Here is a 7,496-nt window from a genome sequence, read left to right on the forward strand (position 1 = left end):
CTATTTGTCTTCTTTCTCTGATTAACTGTTTAAGCATTCATCTGCCTTTATTAATAGGAAGTCACTATTTCCCTTTTGAGGGCTCTATCTCCCCTAAACTTGGTAAAGAAGATAAGAACTTATTCATTCCAAGATGGTGAGTCCTATTTCTAAATTCTAGGCAGAGGGAGAGAGAACTGGAAAGCCTAGTCAGTGCACTAGCACCATTATTTTTCTTGCCATCTCCCCTGGTCATGCATAGTGCAAGAGTTTCGAGTGTCAAGGTTACAGGTCTTTGAGTTAATTCTTCATGCTCAGCTATTAACCCTCAAAACATATCACTGTGTTTTCTAGATTCAGTCCTGGGGCTTTAAATCTTAGAATCAGCCCAAACCCCAAGAATCCTTAGGTTCTGGTGTTGATCCCAAATAAGCAGCCCAGATTTTTTCTGCCTAAAAGGTAATTTTTCCTTTGGGACCACTGGCATCCTTTCTTGCCATTCCACAGATGTCTAAAACTTTGAATCTAAGCAAGAAGTAATTAGATTCTTGGCCCTTTCCCTCTCAGAAAGCCCTTTGCTTTCTTATGCAGATTTATCTACTCCTTCCCCCAAGACTCTCCAGAACTCTGAATAACATTGTTAAAACACAGAGGGAAAAGGTCTTGTTATTTCTTGGCTAAGAGTGCCTTTCTGCCTTCCATTTACATGACTTAGGGAACTAGGCAAATCATTTTTTTCTATAATAAAATATCTGCCTAGAGTGAGTCACAGTCTTCATGACATCAAAAAGAGTGGGATTATTTTTTTTTAATTCCACTCTACTAGGTACCTAGCTATATAAGAACAAAGATGCAATTACCTGGAATGTGCTTTCAGTGTGACTCTTCCAGGAATCTGTAGAGGTTGTAGGCCAAGGATCTGGGTCATCAGGGTTTTGACTCTCTGAAATACCTAACAACATGCAAGGGCAAGAGAGAGCACCATCCAGTATTACTTCATTTCAACTTGCTTGCATCTGCAAAGACCCTATTTCCAAATGTCACATGAACAGGTACTGGGAATTGGACTTAAACGTTTTTGGGGAGAGCACAGTTCAGCTCACAACAGAGACTAACATCCACCATGAGAAAACCAACATCTGTGTTAAGGCTGTGTCTCTTGCTGTTTCCAATCTTTGAAGTGCTAGAAATATGCTATGTTCTGCATAGTAATGGGGGTAAGTTCCATCTCCTCCATTCTGTGTTACCCTTTATCCTCCTATGTCTAATGGGATCCCTTGTAAAATCAGCTCCTTGTATTCTGCCTGAAACCTCTTTTTACTCAGGGTTTAGACACTAGTCCACCCAGCCCACAGGGGCTTCCCTGGTGGTTCAGATGGTAAAGAATCTGCTTGCAATGTAGGAGACCCAGGTTCAATCCCTGGGTCAAGAAGATCCCCTGAAGAAGGTAATGGCTACCCACTCCATACTTGCCTGGGAAATCCCATGGACAGAGGAGCCTGGCGGGCTACAGTCCATGGGATTGCAAACAGTCAGACACAACTGAGAGACTAACACTAACACACACCACACAGTGTTAGTCAGGAGACAGACAATACATGTAGTAGAGTGATCAAGCATGTAAGCACTGCAATTAGACTTTCTGAATCTACTAGTATGTGTGGTGTTGGTTAAGTTAATCTCCTTAAGCTTTAGGCTCCTAATTTGGAAAGTGGATATGAATGATAATCTACCTCACTTGAGGATTAAATGAGATATCAGACATATATATAAAACATTTAGCCAAGTTCCTAGAATATAGTGAAGTGTGAAAGTCGCTCAGTCGTGTCCAACTCTTTGTGACTCCATGAACTATACAGTTCATGGAATTCTCTAGGCCAGAATACCAGAGTGGGTAGCCTTTCCCTTCTACAGGAAATATAGAATATGGTAATTATTTAAAGGAGAATGAACCTACCACTAAGAATAAACATATTAATGTATTTTCACAATTGCTACAGATTTTTTAATGCCAATTCTTTCCATGGCTGACTGTTTTATTTATTTATTTGGCCATGCCATGGAGCATGCAGGATCTTACCCTGACCAGGTATCAAACCTGTGACCCCTGCAATGAAAGCAGAGCCTCAACCACTGGATCGCCCAGGAAGTCTCCAGATTACTTTTTTTTTTTTTTTTTTGATGCTTTTATTTATTTATTTTTTTTTTATTCTTCCAATTTTATTTTATTTTTAAACTTTACATAAAAAATATGGAACGCTTCACGAATTTGCGTGTCATCCTTGCGCAGGGGCCATGCTAATCTTCTCTGTATCGTTCCAATTTTAGTATATGTGCTGCCGAAGCGAGCACTCCAGATTACTTTTGAAAGTAAGAAAACATTACAGATACTTCTCAAGCCCCACCCCACATCCCTTTCCCCTTTGTCCCTCCTCAATGGTTGCCATCATCCTCAACAGGGTATATATTATTTCAATGAATGCTTTTATACTTTTATTTTATGTCAGTTGCCATAAACAATATTTATCATTGCTTTTGCAAAAAGGTCTCAAAGTGTATGTATGATTTTGAAGCTTGCCTTTTAAACTTAATGTTGTTTTCCAGGTTTATCCCAGTTGATTCATGTAGATCTAGCTCCATTGTATATTCTATTCAAATCATAGTTGATTTATCCATTCCTTTACTGAAGTACAGTTGAGCTGGTTCCACCTTTTTGCTATTACATAGAGTGCTGCAGTAAGCTTCCTTGCATATGTCTACCTATACTCATGTTTGAGATTTTTCTGTAGGATAAATACTTAGAATTGGATTACTAGGTAATAGGGAATATATATCTTTTTCTCCAACATTTTATTAAGAAAATTTTCAAACATACAGAAAAATTGAAAGAATTGTACAGTGAGTTCACACATACCCACCACCTAGATTCTACAATTAACATTTTGCAATACTTGTTTTATGATACATAAATATCCATCTATCCATTCCTCTATTAATCCATCAATCTATCTTATTTTTCTGATGCTTTTCAAAATTGCAGACATCAGTAACTTCACTCCTAAATACTTCAGCACATACCTCATTAAATAGAAGTCAGTATTTGTGTATGGTTCTTTTTTCTTTAGAGGTAAAATTTGTATGTAATAAAGTACACAAATCTTAAGTGGTAATACAATGAGTTTTGACAAATGCATGTACTTGCATTGTTGTAATTCCTTTCAGTACACAGAAAATTAGCATCAACCCAGAAAGTTCCTTCACGTGTGTGCCTGCTACATCGCTTCAGTCATGTCCTACTCTTCGCGACCCTATGGACTGTAGTCCACCAGGCTTCACTGTCCATGGGGATTTTCCAGGCAAGAACAGAGAAGTGGGTTGCCATGCCCTCCTCCAGGGCATCTTCTGGATCTGGGGATTGAACCCATATCTCTTAACTCTCCTGCATTGGCAGGTGGGTTCTTTACCACTAGTGCCACCTGAGAAGCCCAAGTTCCTTCACACCTCTTCCCAGTCAATTACCTCTACCCCAGGCAATCACTGTTTTGATTTTTTCTGCCACAGATGAGCAGTTCTGTCTGTTATAGAAACTCATATAAATTGAATCATGCACTGTATATTCTTTTGTGTAAGGCTTCTTTAACTCAGCCTTTTTATTACTGAATAGTATTCTATTGTATGAATGCACCATACTTTGTTTATCCATTTTCGTATCAATGAACATCCAAGCTATTTCCAGTTTGGGGCTGTTTTGAATAAACTTGCTGTGGTAGGCAACCTCTAAAGTGACCCCAAATGATCGCTGCGTCCTGGTACACATGAACTTGTGTAATCTACCTCCTTCAGCTGAATCTTCATATGAGAGCACAGCCCCAGATGATACCTTGATTGCAGCCCTGTGAGAGATCTTGAGGCAAAGGCATTCAACTAAGCTGTGAATGCAACTGAGAAAATAAACATTTGTTGTTTTAAGACACTGAATTTTGAGATACTCTATTATGTGGCAATAGATAACTAATACAGTAGCTGTGAACATTCTTATAAAAGTCTTTTTTCAAACAAGTGCTTTGATTTCTCCTGGACCTCAATATTTAATTTTACTAGGTATTTCTGAATTACTCCCCCAAACTATCTGTTCTTATTTATATTCCAACCATTAATATCTGAGACTTTTTTCCTTCAATTTCTTACCAATACTTGATATTACCAGATCTAGTTAATTTTTTAATTTAATTAGATGTTGCTAATCAGATGGATGTGAAATATTACCAATCAGATTGCATAGACGTGGGAATAAGTTCAATCTCTTTCACTCTAATGTCATTTTACTTTTAGTTTTCCTGATTACTAGTAAGCTTTACCATCTTTTCATATGTTTATTGGCTCTTTTGTAGTTCATTTTGTGTGAATTGTCTTCATATCATTTTCCCACTTTTTAACTGAATTGCTAGGAGTTCCTTATTTATACTGGATGTTAATCCTTCATTGCAATATTTATGGAAATTTATTTTCTCCCAATTTGTGGCTTAAATTTTCATAAAATTATCTCTCCATCCACCAGACATCTACTCTGCTATGTATTCTTCTTGCTGTTTGAATTCATCCTACAGAGAGACCTCACCAATTGTTTATTCTGGTTATTCTTGGGTGGTGGAGTTTGGGGGGTATTTGTTGCCTTCTTTGTTCTTTTCTCTACTGCTTAACTTTTCTATAAAAAGCATATGTGATATTTGTAAAAGCGATAAAGTTTGCATCTCCTGTTTAGTTGAAGGTATGAAATGAGAACCTGGAGAAGTAAAAAGAAGGAAAAGAAGATATTTGTAATTTGCTTGAGAGGTGAGACCTGACATCAAGTGAAGCTGGGCAGGACAAGTAAGGTCAAATAAATTGATGTGCCTCACTTCTAGATAAGGTAAGTATGGAGTAAAATTTCCAGATCACTCACCATATTTAATGAAAATCTACATATGTGGTCAGATTACATTATTCAAAATTCCAATAAGAGGATCTATAGAATAAATTTTGCTGAGTCCTCTTTGTTTCAGGAAAAGCTGCATAAGGATAACACTAGGAAAAATGGAAGGGCATACTTAAAGCAGTTTCAGGATGGCATAGATTATCTTGGTGAATTACATTTCAGAGTCTGGCCTCAGACTTACAGGCTCAATGTGGCTGAATATATTTTAGGTAAAAGTTTTTTTAGGTAGACCTTTTATTGAAGTATCATATACATATAGAAAAATATCCAGATCTTAAATGTAGGGTTTAATGAATTTTCATAGAGAACACAGGTATGTAGCGAGCATCCAGATCCCAAAACAGAACATGACCAGTCCCCCAGAAACTCTCCTCATATGCCTTCCCAGTCACTACTCATCTCTAAGATAACCACTACTCTGATTTCTAAGACAAAAGATTAATTTGCCTCTTTTAGAACTTCATATAAATTTAATCATACAGTATGTACACATGTCTGGCTTCTTTTACTTAATGTTGTATTGGTGAGAGTCTTCTGTGTTGTTTCATGTAGGGACCTATTCATTCTCATTGTTGTATGTCATTCCATTGTGTGAATACACTATAGTTTATCCATTTTACTGTTGAGAATTTGGGTCATTTCCATTTGGGGCTATTATAAATAATGCTAACACAAATATTCTTATATATGTCTATTGGTGAACATATGTATGTATTTCTCTTGGGTATATATAAGAAGTAGAATTGCTGGGTCACTGGGTATACATATGTTTAGCTTTAGTAGTTATTGCCAGTTTTCCAAAGTGATTGTACCAGTTTATGTTTCCCATCAAGATGTTCCACATCTTTGCCAACATGTGGTATTGTTAGTCTTTTCTATTTTAACCACACTAGTAGGTGTATAATGATGTTACATTATGATTTTTTAAAAGTAATTTTATTTATTTATTTTTGGCTGTGCTGGGTCTTTGTTGCTTTTTGAGGGCTTTCTCTAGTTGCCTCGAGTGGGGGCTATTTTTCATTGTGGTGCACAGGCTTCTCACTGCAGTGACTTCTCTTGTGGAGAACAGGGTCTAGGTGTGTGGGCTTCAGTAGTTACAGCACGTGGACTCAACAGTTACAACACATGGCTCCAGAGTATGGGCTCAGTAGTTGTGGTGCAAGGACTTAGTTGCCCACAGCATGTGGAATCTTCCTGGTCCAGGGATTGAAACAAGTTCCCTGCATTGGCAGGTGGATTCCTATCCACTGCGCCACCAAGGAAGTCCTAGATTATTATTTGAATTTGCATTTTCATTATGACTTATGAAGTTGAACATTTGTTCTTTTGTGTGGTGCTGGTTTAAAGTCAGTTTTCAATTAAATTGTCTGCATTTTCCTTCCTTTAGATTTCTAGAACTTTGTTATATATTGTTAACATGAATCCTTTGTTGGATATATATGGGTTGGCCAATAAGTTCATTTGGGTTTTTGGCTAACTGTTACAGAAAGCCTGAATGAACTTTTTGGCCAACCCAATATATTTCAAATATCTTTTTCCTTTTTTGGTCTTGCCTTTTCAATCTCTTAACAGTGTCTTTTGATAAACACAGTTGTTTTCTGAAAGAATTTCAGTTTTTTTCACTCTATGGCTAGTACCCTTTGAACTCTATTTTAAAAGCCTTTGCTTATCTCCGGTTATTTTGAAATACTAGAGTTATTTTCTCCCTGTATTTCATTTCGTCTTTTCCCCCTTTCTGCCAGATAGCAGACTCTGTTTCATAGCCTCTTTTTCAGACTTCCTACATAGCCTTGTAGGAAATATGTGGCCAAGCTGAAAGCAGATTAGCTAGCAAGATATTTATTTGAGCGTTCTTTTCTAAAAACTTGAGCACAGTAAGAAGAATTGGGTTTGAGGGAGAATGGGACTTCCATCAGATTCACAAGGAGTGTCCTTTGGGCTGAAGTTAGAGAAGGTGGGAGGAGTCAGGTAGAAACTGGGCCTTGCTTCTGATGGCTTCTTGGAGAAGCCTTGGAGTGGAATGGCTGCTTTAATGACATTGAGGGACAGAAATACAAGGCTTGGGGTTATAAATACTAAAAAAAAGTCTTCTGTGTCCCAAGGCTGGCAAGAGATACTGCCAATCTAAAGATGCCAAGTGGACAATGTCACAATAACCTGTGAGGACAGATGATCCTTCTCAATACCTACCCAAGGTCTGGCATTAAATAAGACCCCAGAACCAGTTAGGGAAGCCCCAAGAGTATAAATGAGACTGACCCCATTCTAGCCCCAACAGAAGTAGCTCATTTACTTCTTTATGTGGTAATTTCTGAAGTTTGAGGTTGATTTGAGAAAGGAGAGCATTCACAACTATTTAAAAAATGAAGAAACAGAACATGGCTGAAAATTACTTGATGTAAACTGCAGGTGAAAGTATAATCTCCTTAATAAATTCCAGTTTCAGCCAGCATAGCTTCCTAAATGACCTAGGATTAAAATAATAACATGGTTCAGAATGGAAGTTTTTTTCTTTTCCCTGAATTGTATTCCTCTTCTCGAT

General features: G+C 37.5%; 1 non-coding gene across 1 annotated transcript; it reads right to left on the minus strand.

The window, feature by feature from the left end:
- Positions 1–2,224: 2,224 nt before the first annotated feature.
- On the minus strand, positions 2,225–2,331 carry LOC133243643 (U6 spliceosomal RNA). The gene has a single exon (XR_009735184.1). It is a non-coding gene; the product is annotated as a U6 spliceosomal RNA (small nuclear RNA).
- Between the last annotated feature and the right edge of the window lie 5,165 nt (positions 2,332–7,496).

The sequence above is a fragment of the Bos javanicus genome, chromosome X (assembly GCF_032452875.1).
Source record: "Bos javanicus breed banteng chromosome X, ARS-OSU_banteng_1.0, whole genome shotgun sequence".
Classification (NCBI taxonomy): domain Eukaryota; kingdom Metazoa; phylum Chordata; class Mammalia; order Artiodactyla; family Bovidae; genus Bos; species Bos javanicus.